The sequence below is a fragment of the Xenopus laevis genome, chromosome 7L (genome assembly GCF_017654675.1).
Source record: "Xenopus laevis strain J_2021 chromosome 7L, Xenopus_laevis_v10.1, whole genome shotgun sequence".
Classification (NCBI taxonomy): domain Eukaryota; kingdom Metazoa; phylum Chordata; class Amphibia; order Anura; family Pipidae; genus Xenopus; species Xenopus laevis.
Genome location: NC_054383.1, coordinates 26,619,470 through 26,641,460, shown reverse-complemented (window position 1 = coordinate 26,641,460; position 21,991 = coordinate 26,619,470). Strand labels below are relative to the sequence as shown.

At 39.4% G+C, this 21,991-nt stretch overlaps 1 protein-coding gene and 1 pseudogene across 1 annotated transcript in view; one reads left to right on the top strand and one right to left on the bottom strand.

Moving 5' to 3' along the window:
* fbxw4.L (F-box and WD repeat domain containing 4 L homeolog) overlaps positions 1-3,015 on the top strand; it is a gene marked incomplete in the record, with an annotated part of 129,340 nt that extends 126,325 nt beyond the window's left edge. Inside the window, 1 exon segment of the mRNA NM_001097827.1 lies at positions 10-3,015.
* Positions 3,016-6,924: 3,909 nt separating this feature from the next.
* On the bottom strand, positions 6,925-21,987 carry LOC108696156 (annotated as a pseudogene).
* Positions 21,988-21,991: the final 4 nt, after the last annotated feature.

Sequence of the window (21,991 nt, the reverse complement as noted above, 5' to 3'; positions counted from 1 at the left end):
GTAGAACAGGAACACGTAGAACAGGAACACGTAGAACAGGAACACGTAGAACAGGAACACGTAGAACAGGAACACGTAGAGCCTGCCAACTAGGAAGAATTTTATACAATGGGGAACTATACAACTAGACACCTCTCGCATTTTTAGATCTGAATCTGTCTCCCCCCCCCTAAAAAAAAGGGGATTTTGATAAGTTAGGGTGATACACAAATACACAAGGATTTAGCTCCCTTTTATTCTTTATATTAACTTCATGGAGATCGACATTTGAAAAAAAAAAATGTGTATTATGTCATTTATACCAGATTCTTAATCTTTTTTTTAATCAATGACCATATTGATATCAGTAAGTGGAAGAGAATGGAAAACCAACAGCATTGGTATGAATGAGGCTTATTTATACACACACTGCAGAACAGCCCCACGTTGCCTTAAGGTGGCCATACACTATAAGATCCGCTTGTTTGTCCAGATGGCCAAACGAGAGGATCTTTACCCGATATGCCCACCAACGGCAGGACGATATTGGGTTATACGACGGTAATGGGCTCCAACAGGTCTTAGGACCTCATCAGCTAGCCGGTGCGGACCCCAATTGCAGGAAAAATCAAACCTCCCTGATCGATATCAGTCCGATTTTTGGGCAAAATCAGAGGGACCCATCGGACGCCCCACACATGGCCAAATAAACTGGCAAATCGGTCTAAAGGACCAATATCGGAAGCTTTAATCTGCCCATGTTTGGCCACCATTAAATAACCATGGGTTAATCCGAACGTTTGGCCCTAGGGCAGAACAATCGTATTACAACAAAGAGAATGGGCGCTGACGGGATGAGGCATCAACTTGGCCAGATATTGATCAGGGAGACCTGTTGGAAGCCCCATACACTGGCAGATATGCTGCCGAATTTGTCTAAAGGACTGATATCGACTGCTTTAATCTGCCCCTGTATGGCCACATTTACTCACAAATAAATCTCTAAATTGTACCGTTTGGCAGGGTCAGACACCGGGAAAAATCCCTATGAGCCCCAGACCCGCTCCCTGGATAATCTTCCTTCCGCTGCAGAAAAAAAAAGCACCCCCAGTAGTGCAGCAGCACCCTTGGGCCCCGGATCCCCCAGTCCAACCCTGCCGTTTGGTGAATTTTTTTAATAGTAACAGTTCATCTTTAACTGTATCATTTGTGTGGAGGGATATCCCTGTATCAGCAGGGACCAATGAGACCCACTATGAACAGCATTGGTCCCAACCTTTATATTAAGTCCACTAAAGGTGGTCATAAAGATAAAAAAGCTGCCATCTTGGTCACAAAAGACTGATTCAGCAACTTATCCGCCCAATTGATATCTGATGAACATTATATATGGCCTTATATCAATGGGGCAGGTCTCTTCAAGAGAGGTGGTCGTCCGTCGAATTATACACAAAAAGGGCTGTTTTTATTTTCACGTGTCTCATCTCCATTGAGTCAAATTAGAATGTGTAATGGTGCGAATGTTTCATTTGAAATGACGCCATTGTTGTTTTTACCAATATTTACCTATTTTCATGTCATTATTTCTATTCAGCTGAGGCATTGTGTATTCAGAATGAAGGAAAGGGTTACTGTCTCTTCAACTGCAATGTTGGTGCATAACCACCAGGTAGAGCCCCATCTAAACATTGCATAGTGTGACTATTTGCTGCATCATTCTTTTGGTGGTGGGGGTCTGATGCACGTGTTAGAGTCCATCCATCCAATATGTCCTACCCAGACCTACTACCCATCCTGCAAATGGATAACTTACCTTCCAACCTGCGAAAACAGAAGTGACGTCACTTTGTACCCGATGTGACGTCACTCCAGTGCCAGATCAGATCAGCTGGCTAAGAGGAAAAGGTTTCCCATAACCCCAGGGGAGGGATCAGTCCTACACCGTAGCCGGATACCCAGGTGGGTTATCTGTGGACTGCCCACACGGCCAGGGGATCGTGGACTTTATACTAAATCTTATACAAAGGGCTTTCACATCGAAGAAACAGACAAGGTGGTATTGCAAAAGATATATCATAAGAAATGACAGAAAAAAGGTCAGAATAAGACAAAAACAGCAAAATGCACAATTTTAAACATACAAGGTGAATTCCCCTTGAGAAAGGCTTATAGCCGAATTGTCATTCTGTGGCAAAGGCATCCGCTTCCTTATTCTGAGTATCTGCTAAACGTGAGTTCTATGTTTGCTTCAAATTGTGCATTTTGCTGACAGTTTTGTCTTATTCTGATCTTCTTTCTATGATTTCTTATGATCTTGTAAATATATATCTTTTGCAATACCTCCTTGTCTGTTTCTTCGGTGTATAAGGGCCTGGAATTAACTAAAAAAAAATATTTGTTTTGATACTATTGGTACATTAGAGTGCCCTCCACTGATCAATATTTCTGTAATGGTGGACTTTATGCCAGAAACCCAACCATGGGCAACTGTGGGTGCAGAACTGGATGCAGGACTCTAGCAGGTGTTCTCTCCATTCATGACGGACGTCGTGTCTATAGTTCATCCCTATAACAAGCTTTATACGTTTGATCCCATGTAACGTTCATGTCTAGAAGAGAAACTGCAAATCCTTTCAGCAATAGGAGCCGACTCGGGTGCTGAGACTCCCTGCTGATGGCTCCAGGTCATGTGACTCTGAAAACAACGGAGAAGAAATGGCCTTTCTGTTTGTTGCTTTCCCTGATGGACAACTTGATCTTCTGTTCAATAGAATTTTCTCTTTGTTTTAATTTCATAGGTTTAAATAGTAATTATTTTTATATGACACCAAATAAAATAAAAGTTCAAATAAAATGTAGATATTTTTCCTTGGCTGGTCTGTTTCCTATACATTGTCCTTTTATCAACCCCAAAAAGAAAGAATATAATATAGAAATTCTCTCGAGGTTCTTTATTTGATTTGATTTTTTTGTTGTGATTTTGTTTCATCCTACAAACACTTCCAAACTCAATAAAGGCAAATTCATTTCAAAGTATATTTTGATGGTGTCCTGTTCATATATTAAGGGGCCTGTTTATTAAACAAATTTTTTTCTGGTCAATGTTTTTAAAGGCGGGAAAAAAACGTGAATTTTTAGAGATTTATTATATTCCCAAGCTGCTAAGAATCCAAAACTACTCCCATCTTAAACCTGTCGAGGTCATGTACAAGTCAATGGCAGATCCCTGAAGATGTGATAAAGCTGAGTAGCAATTCTGAAAAAGTCGTATTGACGCGCAATTTATCGTTTAACGTTTTTTTCTTTTTAGAACTGATTTTTGGATAAATGATGGGAGTTAGGTCTATAAAAATAAAAAATAGGGATGCACCGAATTCACTATTTTGGATTCGGCTGAATCCTTCGCGAAAGATTCGGTTGAACTGAATCCAAACCCTAATTTGCATATTGTTTTTGTGAAAAAAGGTCACATGATTTCCCTCCCTGCCCCTAATTTGCATATGCAAATACGTATTCGGTTCAGCCGGGAAGAAGGATTCGGCCGAATCCTGATGGAAAAGGGTGAATCCGAAACCGAATCCTGGATTCGGTGCATCCCTAATAAAAAATGAGATAAATTTGGGGCATAGTTATCAACAGTCGCATTTTGAATCGAAAAAAATTTAGAAATTCAAAAAGACCAGCCGAAATTAAGTTGAAGTTTATTTTTTAATCAAAAAAAACTTCCTACGCCAGTCCTACGCTTAATTTTCATCTGATTCATTAAGAATTCTATTGCTTCATTATACATTTTACAAAGGGACCAAGTTTTACCTGCAACTTACTAGCTGCTTTCAAAGCAAAACTCCCAAACTTGGCTGCCCTTTTATTAGACACCAGTGGGATCACCTGACTATAGCTGGGAGGGGTGGGAGCTACAACATGGAGCTGGTCACTGCTCCTGTATAAACTATAACAAACAAGGGAAAATGTATAACAAAGCAATAGAATTCTTAATGAATCAGATGAAAATTGAGCATAGGACTGGCCAGATATGGGATGACTTTGACGTAGTTGGCCAGCTTAAATATATTGCAATATATGGACAAACAATCCCTGTTTTGTTTAAAGGGTAAGGCATTTTTCAGTAGCAGTATGCACAAAATGTCGCTGTCTTAAATATATTGATAATGGGTTGAGTGCAGAGGACTCTTGTATTTGTGTATATGTATTTTGTGGCCACAGCCTCATTGCACTAATGGTTTTAAAAAATAGTGGTGAGCACAACTTTCCCTTGTTTGGCCGAACAGAATCTGAATCTTAATTTGCATATGTAAATTAGGGCAGGGAGGGAAATCACGTGACTTTTTGTCCAAAAACAAGGAAGTAAAAAAATGTTTTCCCCATCCCACCCCATATTCAAATTAGGATTTGGTTCAGTATTTGTCTGAATCTTTCACAAAGGATTCGGGGGTTTGGTCATATCCAAAATAGTAGGTCAGAAGCAAAGCCCAACTGTCACCTGAAACCTGATCTGATCACTGAACAGACAAAGACAGAGATCTGACACATGTTGTGTCTTCTCTTTATCTCAGCTGAGTATAATGTGACCCTCCCAGTGAGTTCTTAGAGTTTCAATGCGTTCTTTGGGAAAATCGAAACATTAAAAATATAAAAATCTTACGCCAGCACCAGTTTCTCTGAGTCTGCGGCGTGACCTGCGCCCTCCTAATTCACTGAACTCTTTCTGCTCGTGTCTCCCATTCTCTCACGTGACAGTCAGACTTGCCATCACCATATTTTGGGCAGGAATCCCGTTGCTTGTGATGGGAGATGCGTTACTTTATGGTTTGCTGCTCGCTAGTACTTCTTTATGGACACCTACAAAACAAAGGAATAATCAAGGGCAGCCATGAAAGGAGATCAAAGGCTTGAGGATGGTGTGGCCAGTGGGAAAAGAATGCTTTGCTGAACACTAAACTGGCTCAATGGTGAACAATGTGTCTGGAAAAAATACAAAGGGACTAATGGCAGGTTGGGATTCGTCTTTGCCTGTTTCAGCAACAAGGACGTTGTGTCACCCAGTATGTGACGTCTTGTTACAGAGAATGTGCCCACTAAGCTCACGTTAATGGGTTTTTTAACCTTTAGGGTCAGGGCACATGGTAAGATTCAGCGAGATTTCATCAGGCGACTAATATCCCTAAACTGCCTTCCCTCCAGTAAGAATCTAAATCGCCCGCGGGATGGCACTCGGCGTGTTTCGTTTTCCAAAGTCGCCTGAAGTTTCCACGTGAGGTAATTTGCAAAATGTAAGTGCTCCGAGTGCCACCCCGCCGGTGATTTAGATTCTTGCTGGAGGGAAGGCAATTCGGGGTGATTAGTCGCGTCGAAGAAGAGGCGATTAGCCGTCGGGCGACTAAATGTCCTCGAATCTTCGCGTGTCTCTGCCCTTGAATTAACTTTTAGTATGATGTAGAGAGTGATATTCTGAGACAATTTGCAATTGTTTTTTTTATTATTTGTGATTTTTGAGTTATTTAGCTTTTTATTCAGCAGCTCTCCAGTTTGCAATTTCCAGTCCAAATTCCCCTAGCAACCATGCACTGATTTGAATAAGAGACTGGAATATGAATAGGAGAGGTCTGAATAGAAAGATGAGTTATAAAAAGTAGCAATAACAATACATGTGTAGCCTTACAGAGCATTTGTTTTTAGATGGGGTCAGTGACCCCCCATTTGAAAGCCGGAAAAAGAAGGCGAATAATTAAAAAATTATAAAACAAAGTGTGGTTAGAATTGGCCATTCAATAACATACTAAAAATTAACTTAAAGGTGAACCATCCTTTAAGGTTATGCTAAAAAAATAAAAAATTTTAATTTGACAAAATACCGAACTAACTTAATCTGTGATTAAAAAATGTTTGTGTTAAATTGTCCAGAACTGATCCCAAACCCTGGATTTGGGGCATCTCTCTGCCAAACTGAGACCAAGATACTGTTCATATTGATTATTTTATTTACATGTTGTTACTTGATCCCTTTGTGGAGTCTATAGCAATAAGCTGCAGTGGATACTCACAACGTCCGGCCAACAAGAGAAATACGACATTTGTTGCCAGACACGTTCTCAGTTGTTAGAAGCTTGTTCTCTGAAATGATGGGATTCAGCTAAAAGTTGGGATTTCCTTATGTTCCCTGTCTTTATAGTGTGATACTGACATGCATTGCTGCTGGTCTTTTCTTCTAAATATTCCCTCCCCCCCCCCAGACCATTGGTCTGAGGACTTTGATACCCCGACAAAGAGGTTCTGCCTAAATATTTGGAAGGTTTTTTTTTTTTTTTATATTTGCTGAATAAAAAGCTAAGTAACCACAAATAATAAAAAGCAATTGCAAGTTGTCTCCGAATATCGGTCTCTACATGATACTAACAGTTATCTCAAAGGTGGACAACAACTTTAACGTTTGTGGAACTTCCCCTTTATTGTGAAAGTTGTAGAGGCCGGAGCCATGTGCAATGAGTAATCACCCACGTGTAGAACTCGCTTACACCCCATTATATGGAGCAATCCCCACAGTAAGGGCATGGACACACATGCGGATTTTAGCCGCGTTTTCAACGCAGTTTGCTCTGCGGTTTTTAAAATAAGCTGTGTCCAAAACGCAACTAAGAGCCAAATGTGTGTCCATGCCCTAATTGATTTCAGCCCAATGAACTCCATATTGGCTCCCTGTAGCCAATGACATTTCTTGTTTCAGCTGATCAGCAAAGGGTTATATTTACCCCAAAACATGTGTGTACCCGGCAGCTTTACTGGAGATACATTTATAGCATGTGATATAATTATACTAGAATTTATAAGGACTTACTATGGAATAAAAGAGTGCAGCAGCAGCAGCAGTAGTCATCCTTATACAGACACTTATCAACTCATATATAATAATAATATATTGACTGCATGTCAATATAAAGAATGTGGTTTATTCAATACAATACAATTGTACATAAAGAGCTGGGGGTTCTGTACAGTCACTGGGTTTTACACTCCACTAGTCGCCTTCATAGATTTCCCTTCTCTCTGCAGCTCTTCTTCCACTCTCACAATTTCCTTGGGCTTCTGATACTAAGGACAAGAGACTGGGACGTATTATCTGACTGTTACATTCCACTGAAACCACTTACAACTCTCAGCCTTTACAGGTAGGGGATCCGTTATCCAGAAACCGTTTCAAGAATTACAGAAAGGCCGTCTGCCATAGACTCCGTTTTATCCAAATAATCCAAATGATTAAAAATAATTTGCTTTTTCTCGGTAATAATAAAACAGTTGCTTGTACTTGATCCAAACAAAGATATACTTAGGGGCAGATTTATCAAGGGTCGAGTTTCGAATTTTAAAAAATTCGAATTCAAAAAGACCAAATCAAAGTTTTTTTTGGCTGAATAGATCCATTTTCGATCGAATTTGAATCAAAGTTTTTCCAAACTCCACCAATTGACTCCAAATAGGAGGTCCCCCATAGGCTAAAACAGTAATTTGGCAGGTTTTAGATGGCTGAAGTCGAATTTTTAAGCAAACAGTACATGATACATTTCTAAATTCAAATTTGAATCAAATTGGACTATTCCCTAATTGAAGTACAAAAAAATTAGCTTAAAATTCAAATTTTCACTTCGACCTTTGATAAATCTGCCCCTTAATGTTTAAACGAGCGTCTAGTAGACTGAGAAAGCTCTAAATTATGGAAAGATCCATTAACCGGAAATCCCCAGGTCCTGAGCATTCTGGATAACAGGTCCCATATACCTTTACTAGAACGTTATACACAGGCACAAACCAGGAATCCCAAAAAGCTTATTGATACAGATCTATCCAGAATGCTTGGGACATGGGGTTTTCCGGATAACAGATCTTTCCGTAACTTGGATTTTCTACTAGGAAATGATTTAAGCATTAAATAAACCCAATAGGCTGGTTTTGCTTCCAATAAGGATTAATTATATCTTAGTTGGGATCAAGTACAAGCTACTGTTTTATTACTACAGAGAAAAAGAATTATTTTTAGCTTTAAAATGGAGCTTTCGGGATAATGAGTTTACGTGGTGTGTTGCATTTCCTATTAGATAATGAGAACAAGGGGCGGGACTTACAGTGACAACTAATGTGTTATTTGCGTGGGCAAAGCTCAGGGCATTTTCACTGAGGTCAAGTTGGCACCTGTCCAGGTCAGGAATAGAAAACTTCTTGTAGTATCAGTAATAACAAAGAGACAACAGAACTAATTCAATTGGAGTCTTACAGGGTTACACTGCTGAGAGAGAAAGACAGAGAAGAAGAAGAGAAGAATAAGGGGCATTGCTGTTATTTAGAACAAGAGTACAAATACTTTATAGTTGTCTCAATCAATCCCAATTACTCATCACACTTGGTTATGACGTGGCATTAAAGGAGATACAAACCCCTTATTAAAAAACCCTACCCACACAGACCCCCCTCCCCCCAGCCTAGCTGCTACCCCAGGCAAATGCTCCTAACGTATTACTTACCCCTCAGTGCAGATTCAGGGATCGGATTTCACGGCAGCCATCTTCCGGGTCTTCGGCAATTTCGGCGCATTCGCAGTTGTCGTGAACCGGTAAATTGCTCCAACTGCGCATGCGCCACTCCGCTGGTTTCAGTCTCAGATTTTCGAAGACCCAGAAGATGGCTGCCGTGAACTCCCATCACTGAATCTGCACCGAGGGGTAAGTAAAATGTTAGGGGCATTTGCCTGGGGTAGCGCTTGGCTGGGGGAGAGGAGGGTCTATGTGGGGTAGGTTTTTTTTTTAATAAGGGGTTTGTTTCTCCTTTAAGATTTACCTCCAATTCCCATTTCATAGGGTTTCCATGAGTAACGCTTGTTTGTCTTATCCGAGTGAACACAGTTCATTCGACTGACATGGGGAACCTATTACAGGTATGAGATCCGTTATTCGGAAACCCGTTAATCAGAAAGCTCCAAATTAGGGGCAGGCCATCTCCCATAGACTCCATTTTAATCAAATATTTCAGATATATTTTCAAAAAATGATTTCCTTTTTCTCTGTAATAATAAAACAGTCGCTTGTACTTAATCCAAACTAAGATATAATTAATCCTTATTGGAAGCAAAACCAGCCAATTGGGTTTATTTAATGTTTATGTGATTTCCTAGTAGACTTAAGGTATGAAGATCCAAATTATGAAAAGATCTGTTATGCTGAAAACCCCAGCATTCTGTATAACAGGTCCCATACTTGTACCTTGTACGTGATGGTAACTAAGTTTCATGAATGAATATTCTTAGCAAAAATAATTGAATTTATCACTGCCCAAGCCTTCAGGATTCATTATCCTACAGCAAGTGGTTTGAGATATTGAATCCCATATGTTACAATTTCTGTTTAGACTTTTATCCAGTGGATTTCATAGATATCGATATGGATCTGATCCACTTTCAATGAGCTTTTCAGGAATACCGTTATAATTCCATTGATTCATTATAAATTCATCTGATTCGCTATGGATTGTTAGTTGCAGTAATAAATATAATGTGGGAAGTGCAGTGACACAGGGGAGAGAATCTGTATACATGAGCTTCCATTGACTCCATTTTGGTGAAATTTTTAGGGCAGTTTTGCAAAATTTTCAGGGCAGTTTGGTTTATGACTACAGTGGACGTTTCAGTTTCTCTTTAGGATCTTACATGGTTTTAATACATGTGCACAAGGACTACAATTGGGTGCTGTCTACATAGGACCTCTTATCCAGAATGCTTGGGATCTGGGGGTTTCCGGATAAGGGATCTTTCTGTAATTTGGAACTTCATATATCAAGTCTACTAGAAAATCATGTAAACATGAAATAAACCCAATAGGCTGGTTTTGCTTCCAATAAGGATTAATTATATCTTAGTTGGGATCAAGTACAAGCTACTGTTTTATTTTTAATGAGAAAAGAAATCATTTTAAAAAATTTGGATTAAATGGAGTCTATAAGAGACAACCTTCCCATAACGCAGAGCTTTCTGAATAACAGGTTTCCAGATAACCAATCCTATACCTGTATTGCCTTTTCCTTTATATCCTAGTATTTTAAAATGATTATTTAGACACACAAAGCATTTTACATAGGAATCAGTTCTGTATGTGAATGTTTTGCCCCTGGTTTATGGTAATAAAGTTTCTCCTAATTACTGTTCAATACACTCCAGTTAAATTAACAGCTCAATCAGAGGAGCATCAACATCTGCTAAACAACATGAGTCTCGTTGATCACCTTAAATCCTGGTGTTGACATTGGAAAATGTAATACAGAAAACTAGAGGTTCTACTAAAAAGTTAAAAAAAAAAAAAATTGGGGTAAAAGGTTGGAGCTAAGTACTTAAAGGGATGGTCAATTCGTATGATCTTACGATCGTTCTGAGAAAATCATGATCTCACGATGAGGGTCGGATCTTTTAAAAATCAAGGCCAACATCTATGGGCAACTTAAGGCCAGGTGATTCCTGGATTCCGCAGATGATTCCTGCGTTTCACTCCTTCCCCTCCTAAACAATCCACTATATGCTGCTTCCTTCTCAGCGGAGAATCCATATCTAATAATGTCACATTGAAACCCACCCATAGAATAATTGCATTTAAAAATAAAGCATCGCTGAAATATATCATCAGAATGGAATCTCGAAAAAAAATGATCACTAGCCACTAAATGAGTGGATTGCATTTAGAGACAGCAGGAATGAAAAGAATTCCTGAATGGGCTGCTGCTCTAGGGGAACATAACGCTATTAAAAATACTTTTTTTAAAAAAGATCTTTTTATAATTCGGCTATAGTTTAAAGCTGTATTTAAGGTCAGGTCAGGTCTCTAAAGCATGACCAGAATAGATTAGGTTCCACTGCTCTGATAAAGTTACATCCAAGTCTCTTGTTATAATATTGTGGGCAGTGTCATGTACAGCAGATGTAGATTGGGTATAGTTAGTAGAACAGGTTATAATGAGAGTACAAGTACAGGTATGGCATCAGTTATCTGGAAATCCGTTATCCAGAAAGCTCTGAATTACAGAAAGGTTATCTCCTACAGACTCCATTTTCTCTGTAATAATAAAACAGTACCTTGTACCTGACCCAAACTAAGATATAATTAATCCTTATTGGAAGCAAAACCAGCCTATTGGGTTTATTTAATGTAAGTTAGGAGCCCCTCTCTGAAGATTTTTTTTTTCCCCAGACGGGCCCTTCCAGGTGAAGGAATGCCACTGCATTTACCCTTTAATTGTGAAAACTTTTTAGAAAAACAAAGCAAATAAAAACCATTGCCTAGTAACAGGGTATATTTTGATTGGATATATCAGATAGGTCATTTATTCATCTGTCTTTTTGGGAACCCGCTTACAGGGATGACATTTATGGAAGGAGGGTACCCTAAATAAAAATTTGATCTTTTTCAGCCTATCACCCTATAAAAAGTAAAAGACAGACTTAGAAAAAATTTTAACTTTTTTTGGACCATCCTTATCTACTCTATTGCACTTCCCCTGGTCTGAGGTGGCGAAGTAAAGTCTGGAGCAAGAGAAAACGTTCACGAAAATCCGCAATTTAGTGAATAAGCGTAGTTACGTCCCTTCGCCAGAGTGCAACTTCGCCTGGCTTAACGTTGTGAAGTAGCGCTAGAGTAGGTCCACTTCGTTAGCGAATTTACACCAGCGCCTGTTAGTAAATTGGCGAAGTGGCAAAATGACGTCATGCTGGCGAATTTTCACTAGCATTAGCCACTTTGCCCCTTTAGAAAATTTGCCCCGATGTCCCTAGTGGAAATGCAGGGTAAAGGCTGTTGAATCAGAAAAGAGAGGAATAACTTCATAATAATTCCTTTGGTTTTGAATGCAGAATAGAGTATATGCTAATCATTAATGCATAGTGAAGGAACAGTCTATTGACAGAATAAGCCAAGAAAAAAAAATGAAGATAAAAGAAAACTCCTATAAATCTGCTTTAAAAGTCATTCTGTAATACAATTAGGGATGCACCGAATCCACTATTTTGGATTTGGCCGAACCCCCGAATCCTTCGTGAAAGATTCGGCCGAATATCAAACCTAACTCGAATTTGCATATGCAAATTAGGGTGGGAAGGGGGAAACTTTTTTTACTTCCTTGTTTTGTGACAAAAAGTCAATTTCCCTCCCGCCCCTAATTTGCATATGTAAATTAGGATTCGGATTTGGTTCGGACGGGCAGAAGGATTCGGCCGAACCAGAATCCTGCTGAAAAAAGCCGAATCCCAAACCGAATCCTGGTTTCGATGCATCCCCAAAAAGAGACTGGAGTATTTTTAATACCGTGATATCCACCAGCCACGTTTCCATGTTGAATAAAATCGAAGTGGCTGTTTAGATGGATACTTGAATTAATACCCGCAGGGTGATCAAACAGCACAAACTAGTATCTGCGCACTTGTACCTATATACTGCCTAGTGACAAATACACTGCTCAACGATTAACACACTAGACCCGGCTTAAAATAAAATGACACAAATAATTTCTTTCCCTGCGATGACATGTTAAGTTCTGCACAGAAGGGGTTCAACAAACTCAAATAGCTGCGTCCTTGAGACAGTAGTAAGTGGTTTAGGATTTGTGCAGAACTAATAAAATGTATTTGGGGTTGTTTCAAACATGTTACTTATTCTTACAACACTTGACATTGTGTGTTTAGATGGAATTCTGGAGTTACCTTGGCTGATGTGCTGCCAGTACAAGTGAGAAGGAAATGCTGATGAGAGCGCCCTCTATTGGTTTGCAATGTCAATGACAGCAAGCAGAGCAAACAAGAATTTAGCACAGCTTCACGAGGAATTACTTTATTACAGAATAAATTGCTTTTAAAATTACCAATTTACAAAATGACAAAAAAGTATAATTAAATATAATTTCTAAAATAATTTTAAAAAGCCTGATTCTTGAAAATTCTATTGACATGTCTTTCCAGCAGAGGTGGTATTATACATCGTTTAGATCATGTAACCTGTCTGTATGTTTTGGAGTGTGGTAGGAAACCAGAGTATCCAAAGGAAACTGATCCAGACACCGGTACGGACTGGCAATCGGTTTGTTCTGGCAAATGGAGGGGCTGCTGTAAGATGCCATAGACAGTCGCTATTTACTGGGCTGGTGGGGGGCTCAGACCAGAACTGCCAGCAGGGCCGACATCAGGGGAGCACAGGGGGTACAAGTGTACAGGGCCCCGGCCTGAAGGAGGGGGCGGCAGTGCTGAACTTTTTAAAAGAGCCGGGGCCCCCTTGACAGCATCAAAGTCGTGCCGCCTCCTTCCGAAGTCACGAACAGACGAAATGTGGAAGTGCCGAACACCCGAATTGGCGAAAATAGCCGAAGTCGCGGAAACGACCCAGAGTCACAAAGGAGGTGAATTTGAAGTCCTGAAGCCACGAGTTCATTTAATCCCCTGGCCACTAATGTATTATTTTAATACTCTATAGGCCCCTGCCACCAATCTCAATTTTATTTTTTACTTGTAAGGGGGGCCCTGGCACCAATGCTTTCTAAAAATATAACTATATGTGGGGGGCCTTGGCATCAAATTTGTCTTTAACTTATAGGGGGGCACTAGCTTTTTATAGCTTGTGTGTTTGGGGGGGTTGCCTTTTTAAGCGCTGAGTCTGTGTGGTCTTTAAACTGTGATGTGGAGTGGGTGGGATATGGGGTGGAGCTTGGGGGCAGGGCCAAAATAATTTTGTTGTACAGGGAACCGTGATTTCTAACAGCAGCCCTGCCTGCCAGACATGCTTACAAAATCCTGCAAATAGTGTTCTGTCTGGAACCAAACTCAAGCCTCCAACACTGAACCACCAAGTTCGGTCTATTTTCTATCCACTGAACACACATCATTTTCACACATTTAAAGGGGTTGTTCACCTTCCAACACTTTTTTCAGTTCAGTTGGTTTCAGATAGATCACCAGAAATAAAGACTTTTCCCAATTACTTTCTATTTTCTGTGTCACTGTTCTAATGTTGAAGTGTAAAGTGTCAGCTCTGGGGGGGGGGGTCGTCAACCCTGTAAACTGTTCTAAATTGATACATTTAGTTGATACATTTGTTATCTTTGTCCCTGCTGAGCAGAATCCCTGAAGGGGAAAACATTTTTTACTTCCTTGTTTTGTGACAAAAAAGTCACGATATTTCCCTCCCCACCCCTAATTTGCATATGTAAATTAGGATTCGGATTGTCCAGGCAGAAAGATTCAACCGAAATCCTGCTGAAAAAGGTTGAATCCGAATCACGAACCAAATCCTGGATTCGGTGCATCCCTACTAATAATCCAGAGATGCTGCTGAAAAACGTGGTAAATTTGCAAAATCATAGTTTTTTTTATTATAAGTGGTGCCAATGCATACCACTCATAAAGAAGCTGAACGCATGAAACCGGAACGCATGTAAAAACGTTCATCTTTAAGAGCCCTAAACCTCCTTTCCTCTGGGTGATTAAGCCTCCGACAACACCTGAACATTCACATTCATTGGAATCACTGCATCCAAGGTAAATGTGAAAAGAGGCATTTTTTAGATATTGTCTGAGATGTAAAACACAATAGATGCAGTTATTCCAACAAATGTAAAGGAACAGCTATAATCAGGCTCTTCAATGGTCGCAGAGAGGTGATTTCTGCTGGGCAATGAAATGCCCCATGTGTCAGAGACCTACGTTTTCTACGTTTGGAGTCTTATTTTACTTATTTTTTAAATGGTTTGGTCTCTGCTTACTTGGGGGCCCATTTACTAAGCTCGAGTGAAGGATTCAAAGTAAAAAAACTTCGAATTTCGAGGTTTTTTTGTGGGTTTACTTCGACCATCTAATAGGCTACTACGACCTTTGACTACGACTTCGACTTGAACGATTCGAACTAAAAATCGTTCGACCATTCGATAGTCGAAGTACTGTCTCTTTAAAAAAAAAACTTTGACTACCTACTTCGCCACTTTAAACCTACCGAGCTCCAATGTTAGCCTATGGGGACCTTCCCCATAAGTTTTCTAAGCTTTTTCTGATCGAAGAAAAATCGTTCGATCGATCGATCAAAAGGATTTAATTGTTTGATCGAACGGTTTTTACTTCGATCGATCGATCAACCCTCGAAGTAAAATCCTTCGACTTTGAATATCGAAGTCGAAGGATTTACCGCAAATAGTTCGATTAACCCTCGATATTCGACCCATAGTAAATGTGCCCCTTGGTGTTGTGAGATAATGGATTGTATCTAGTAAGAGATAACTACCTGATCCATAGCTGGAAATGGGACTGATCCGCTGGTATCTTCGCAGCATCAGGCGAGTATTGCTGGAAATGTACTGGCTAATTGATGGGAGTGCTTGAGCTGATATTCATTTAGCAGTCTGTTCCAACAGGAGAGTACTTGTCTAAGTCTGAGTGACTGTTATGCAATGATGGAGACATCACAAGGAAGTCAGTCACCCAAGCCTTATCTAAGCACAAATCAGAGGGAGACTTTCATGGGCTTAGCATCTTGCTTACTTTTTGTTTGTAGTTCGTATAATGCAGCAGCGCTTCTTTTTATCCACGGTAACACTATACACTTCTTTTGGATAGGGCAGGTTGCGGATTCTCCACTAGAAGCTGCTTTTTGTGTCTTTTCTTGTGAAAGTGGGCTGAGGACAAAAGAAATATCACGTGGTATAATTTGAATCACAATTATGTGGTGGCATGATGTTTACCATGGTGGAAGGTACTGGACAGGTCAGGGGCAGGTCCAGAGCTTTGAATATTGTGGGCTGGGAATCGGGTGGATTAAGGGCTTAATGGGCAGGTAATGGGAAAATTACAGTGCAAGAAGGTGGGGGATACAGAAGGAATTACAAAGGACCAGTAACATCATTTTTTTTTTAATTTGTTAGTATAGAATGAAAAAAAAATCCACAAAGACAAATGAAACTTTTAAATCACTAAGTCTTTATTAAGAAATTACTTAACGAAACTCCGCTTGCGCTTGCACTTGGTATTCCTCATCTTGCTATTAAGCCCCTCCCCTATTCATATTGCAGCCTCTTATTTAAATCAATGCATGGTTGCTAGGGGAATTTTCACCCTAGCAACCAGATTGCGTAAAATGCAAATTGAAGAGTTGCTGAATAAAAAGCTAAATAACTCAAAAACCTTAACTAATAAAAAACAAATGGTCTCAGAATATCACTCTCTACATTATACTAAAAGTTGTTTCAAAAGCCAACAACCCCTTTAACACCAAGTAAATTGCAGGTCAATTTGTAATACTGGCCCAGTGTTTAGCTTGTCACTTACTGGTTGAGCCAGTGAACTACCAGCCAAGTGGCAAACTAGAGCTGTGATAAGACTATTTCTCATCTGATGCTTTTAATTACTACCTGTGCTCTAATTTTTTTTGAATATTTAGTCAGTAGGAACATAGTAACAACACACATTTTCATGAATGTGAAATCCATTTATTGATACTTACATTTGAGCTGCTTTCCTTTAAAATATCAGGTTGGATAGTTCCAGCACCTGGCAGTGGTGGATCGATCCCCCACTTAAATCTGCCACTGACCATATGCCCCAAGGGCAGACGTCTGTCTCCATTTACTAACTTGAAGGAAAACAAAATCATGAATTCTGAGCGCAACTGCATACACTCCGTTATTTTAAAGGGGCAGTTCACCTTTAAGTTAACTTTTAGTATGTTATACAATGGCCAATTCTAAGCAACTTTCAATTGGTTTTTGATTATATATTTTTTTAATTATTTGCCTTTTTCTTCTTACTCTTTCCAGCTTTCAAATGGGGGGGGGGGGGGGTTACTGGCCCCATCTAAAACAAATGCTCTGTAAGCTACAAATGTATTATTATTGCTACTTTTTATTACTCATCTTTCTATTCAGGCATCTCCTATCAATGCATGGTTGCTAGGGTAATTTGGACCTGAACAACGAGACTGCTCAAATTGCAAACTGTAGAGCTGCTGAATAAAAAGCTAAATTACTAAAAAAACACAGATAAAAAAAAGTGAAAACCAATTGCAAATTGTCTCAGAATCTCGCTCTCTACGTAATGATTAAAAGTAACGCAAAGGTGAACAACCCCTTTAAGTAAATAAACAGAGCTAATAATAGTTGTAGAAGTAAAGCAGGTTACCCAGTAGTTCATGTGACTTTGCATCATATTCCTCTGCCATTTCTTTTCCATCAGTAAACAAATAATGAACCTTTCTTCTTCCTATAAAAAAAAAAAAAACAATGTTTTTGGTTTAAAGGTGTTGAGAAGAGGGACTAGTAGTATAATGCAGACTCTACTAGTAGTATAATGCAGAATCTATTCAAAATAGAAATATTTGAAGGATATTGGGATAAAAAACATATGTAAAAAGAGAGTTAAATAGTATAAAAGTAAAAGCAGTGGCGTAACTAGATGTTACTGGGCCCCATAGCAAATTCATTTTATGGTCCCCAACATAACCACAATTTGCCCTTTTTTACCAATATATTTTGAAATTGCTCATTAATTAGGGCCTCATGGGGCCCCTATACCTCCTGGGCCCCCCTGCAGCCGCAGGGTCTGCTTCCTCTGTAGTTACACCCCTGAGTAAAAGTTCAGGTATGGGACCTGTTATCCAGAATGTTCACTACCTGGGATCTTCCAGATAACGGATGTTTCCATAGTTTGGATCTTCAAACCTTAAGTCTACTAGAAAATCCTTTACACGTTAAATAAACCCAATAGGCTGATTTTGCTTCCAATAAGCATTAATTATTTATCAGTTTGGATCAAGTACATGTTACTGTTTTATTATTACAGATTAAAAGGAAATCGTTTTTTTTTTTTTTTTAGAATTTTGAATATTTGGATAAAATGGAGTCTATGGAAGACAGCCATTGTGTAATTCGGAGCTTTGTGGATCATGGAATTCTGAATAACAGATCCCATACCTTTACAACAAAACAAAAAATGACAGGGTCACTCTCAATACTAGGAGAGCCAAGATGCACCAATCCATAGGATCAGTCAGTAATAATTACTTTTATACCCCAGGTCTGCCAGGACGTAATATACACAGACAAAATCACTAGAGGCCTGAATGGGCATTAGATTACTTACTGCTGGCTTTAACTGCTACTGATAAATGCAGCTGGTTGCACCATTCCATACGATGGCAAGAAGAAAGCATTTTGCTTTATCTACGTTACCTTTTCTAAATTAATAATTGCTAGGGAGCAATCACATATGACAATAAGACTTTTCTTTGGTCCTGCAAGCTGTGATTGACATGAGCACACAAGGTGAGCATAAAGGGATATACAGTAAATGTGTAGATTCAGGCAATTTGTATGTATGAATCAAACTCCATCATGTCTATTTAGTAATATGGGCTTGGTTCCTTGTAGTCAGTACCATCTAGGGCCCCAGGGATTTAATTTACCACCGGTGCGGTCAGATGTACATATTTCAAGTTGCTAATGTTATACAGTAAGTGCATTTCATTTCTATATAGCTGTGAGATTTACTTTATAATGTTTCTAACCATAGGGCTATGGCTCAGTTGTTTAGAGGTTGAAATGTGCCAGCACAAGGCCTGACCCATTCTTCTCATTCAAATGAACGGGAAGCAGCAGTGTTGGACCTAAAGGGGTGAAATTCTGAGACAATTTGCTATTTGTTTTAATTTTTTATTATTTGTGGTTTTTGAGTTATTTAGCTTTTTATTCAGCATCTCTCCAGTTTGCAATTTCAGCAACCTGGTTGCTAGGGTCTAAATTACCCTATCAAACATGCATTGAGTTGAATAAGAGACTGGAATATGAATAGGAGATGCCTGAATAGAAAGATGAGCAATACAATGTAGCAATAACAAATTTGTAGCCCTACAGAGTTTTTATTTTTACCTGGGGTCAGTGACCCCAGTTTGAAAGCTGGAAAAAGTCAGAATTAAAAGGCAAATTATTTAAAAACTATAAAAAATAAATAATGAAAACCAATTGAAAAGTTGCTAAGAATGGGCCATTTTAGATAAACTGAATCCTAATTTCTAATGGGAATGGGAAAACATTATTTACTTCCTTGTTTTGTGACGAAAAGTCACGCGATTTCCTTCCCAGTCCCTAATTTGCATATGCAAATTAGGATTCAGATTCGGGTTCGGCCGGGCATAAGGACTCTGCCGAATCCGAATCCTGGCCTATTGCCTTAACTTTAATTTTTATGTAAATTGTAACTGTAATGACCCCTTAATAAGGCCGGGGGGGGGGGGGGCAAGACAAATAGCCTTAACTGCCTATGTTGGAACAACCCTTTGCTAAATTCCTTCTGCTCAGGCAAGAGATTCATTATGTTAGTGTCTGCAATGCAGCACTGCCCTGTAAAGAGAAATATTGGCATGCTGCATTGCTAGCAATCAATATATATATATATCTTGTCTGTACTGTATGGAAATGAGTGCTCTCTATACTTCTTCAGCCAAATATGCTCATGATAATGAATGTACAACGTGAGTGATGGTGCAGGACTACAAACCTATACATTTATCAGCCACTTACTGTACCATGCTCTGATACTGAATATACCCATACGTGTGTTCCCTGTGTAATGATGCTGAAAATAGACTTGAAACAAGCCGACTCTTTTACTATAGCCATCACTTATAATTGGTCTCTTGCTCTGGATTATGATTTTGCTTTCTATAAATACAGGGTGAGCGATAATCTGACTTTCCAGTTGTAATGTTGAATTATCCCCGGTACACAGGGATGTCTGTCTGGGTTCTGAAATTCTGTTAAAAACATCCTAAACTGGAGAAAGCTGAATACAAATGAGCAAGTGTAATGCCACAGAAATGTACCATTTTTAAACACTTGTGTATTTAAGTAGAGATACTCACTTGCCATCAGGCCCTCACTGACATACTGTGGATTCTGGTAAATGCTGCAATGATGCTACAGACATATACTATTTATTGGTTTGGTGGGATTGGTTAGGTACTTGAGATTAGGGATGCATCCAATCCAGGATTCAGTTCGGGATTCGGGCAGGATTTGGCTTTTTTCAGCACGATTCGGCCGAATCCTTCTGCCCGGCCAAACGATATCGGAATCCCAATTTGCATATGCAAATTAGCGGCGAGTGGGAAATCGTGTGACTTTTTGTCACAAAACAAGGTAAAAAATGTTTCCCCCCTTCCCACCCTTAATTTGCATCTGCAAATTGGGATTGGGATTTGGTTCGGTATTCTGTCGAATCTTTTGCAAAAGATTCGGGGGTTCGGCTGAATCCAAAATAGTGGATTGGGTGCATCCCTACTTGAAATCCCAAGGCCTACAGGGCCTACATGTTTACAATCCACACCAACTACTGATTTTAGTAGGGCTAGGCCAGCCCAGAGAACTGTAACATACACACAAACTGTGGAATAGAGATACAAATAGTGATCTGATTGGGGGATCTTTAAAGTGCTCTTTCATCCATAAAGTGCAATACATGAGCACTATGAAGTGTTGTCCAGTAATAAGACTCTGGAGTTAACTTTTAGCTATGGCCAATTCTAAGCAACTTTTCAATTGGCCTTCATTCTGTCTTTATTATCGTTTTTGAATTATTTGCCTTCTTCTTCTGTCTCTTTCCAGCTTTCAAATAAGGGTCACTGACCCCATGTAAAAACAAATGTTCTGTAAGGCTACACATTTATTGTCATTGCTACTTGTATTACTCTTCTCTCCAATTCCAGTCTCTTATTCAAAGTTTGTACGTATGTGTGTGGCTTTCCTCTGAGGACTCCACATTCCTCCCCCAGAGGAAAACACATGAACATGCTGGCTATTGGGATTGTGTATACGTTTATATGACATTAAGGGGCAGATTTATCAAGGGTCGAATTTCGAAGTACAAAAAAACTTCGAAATTCGACCATCGAATTGAAAAAACTTAGAATTCAAATATTGAATTCAAAGTTTTTGAATGAAGTGTTGTTCAGTAAAAAGACTCTGGAGTTATCTTTTAGTTATGGCTAATTCTAAGCAACTTTTCAATTGGCCTTCATTCTTTCTTTATTATCATTTTTGAATTATTTGCCTTCTTCTTCGGTCTCTTTCCAGCTTTCAAATAAGGGTCACTGACCCCATCTAAAAACAAATGTTCTGTAAGGCTACACATTTATTGTCATTGCTACTTGTATTACTCTTCTCTCCAATTCCAGTCTCTTATTCAAAGTTCGAAATTTGACCATCGAATTGAATCCTCCGACATTCGAAGTCGGAGGATTTTATCCATTGTACGATCGTATTCCGATCGTACTTTGAATCATACGATTCAAATGATTTTATCGTACGATTTTCCTTTGAAACCCAAAAACTTAGAAATATGCTCTGGCAGGTGCCCATAGGCTAACATAGCACTTCGGCAGGTTTAAGTTGGCGAAGTATTGAAGTCAAAGTTTATTTAAAGAGACAGTACTTTGATTATCAAATGGTCGAATATTCGAACGATTTTACTTCAAATCAAAGTCGTAGTATCCTATTCGATGGTCGAAGTATCCAAAAGATGACTTCGAAACTCAAACTTTTTGTACTTCGAAAATTCACTCTACCCTTAGTAAATCTGGCCCTAAATTGCAAGCCCCGCTGATGGATAATCTCTGTTGGCGCCATATAAATATATATAGGACAGTAATAAAGGAATGGAACGATTGTGACAGAACGGTGGTCCCACACGAATAAATAGTTAAATCTCTCTCAGCATACAAGCCCAAGCCGAGGTGCCCCATTGTTACCTCAGGAACACTTACCATCCTGTAAAATGCACGTTTTCTGCGCCCCCTTCAGACTCTCCATCCAGTTCTGCAACGCCATCTTGAGAACCTGTCACACGCGGGGCATGGTTGCTGCTATAGCAACCCAAAGCTTGCCGGCTTCCCGATCAAACCCTCCTCCGTTGCCATAGGAACGCTTTGTAAGGTGTCGTCAAATCCCA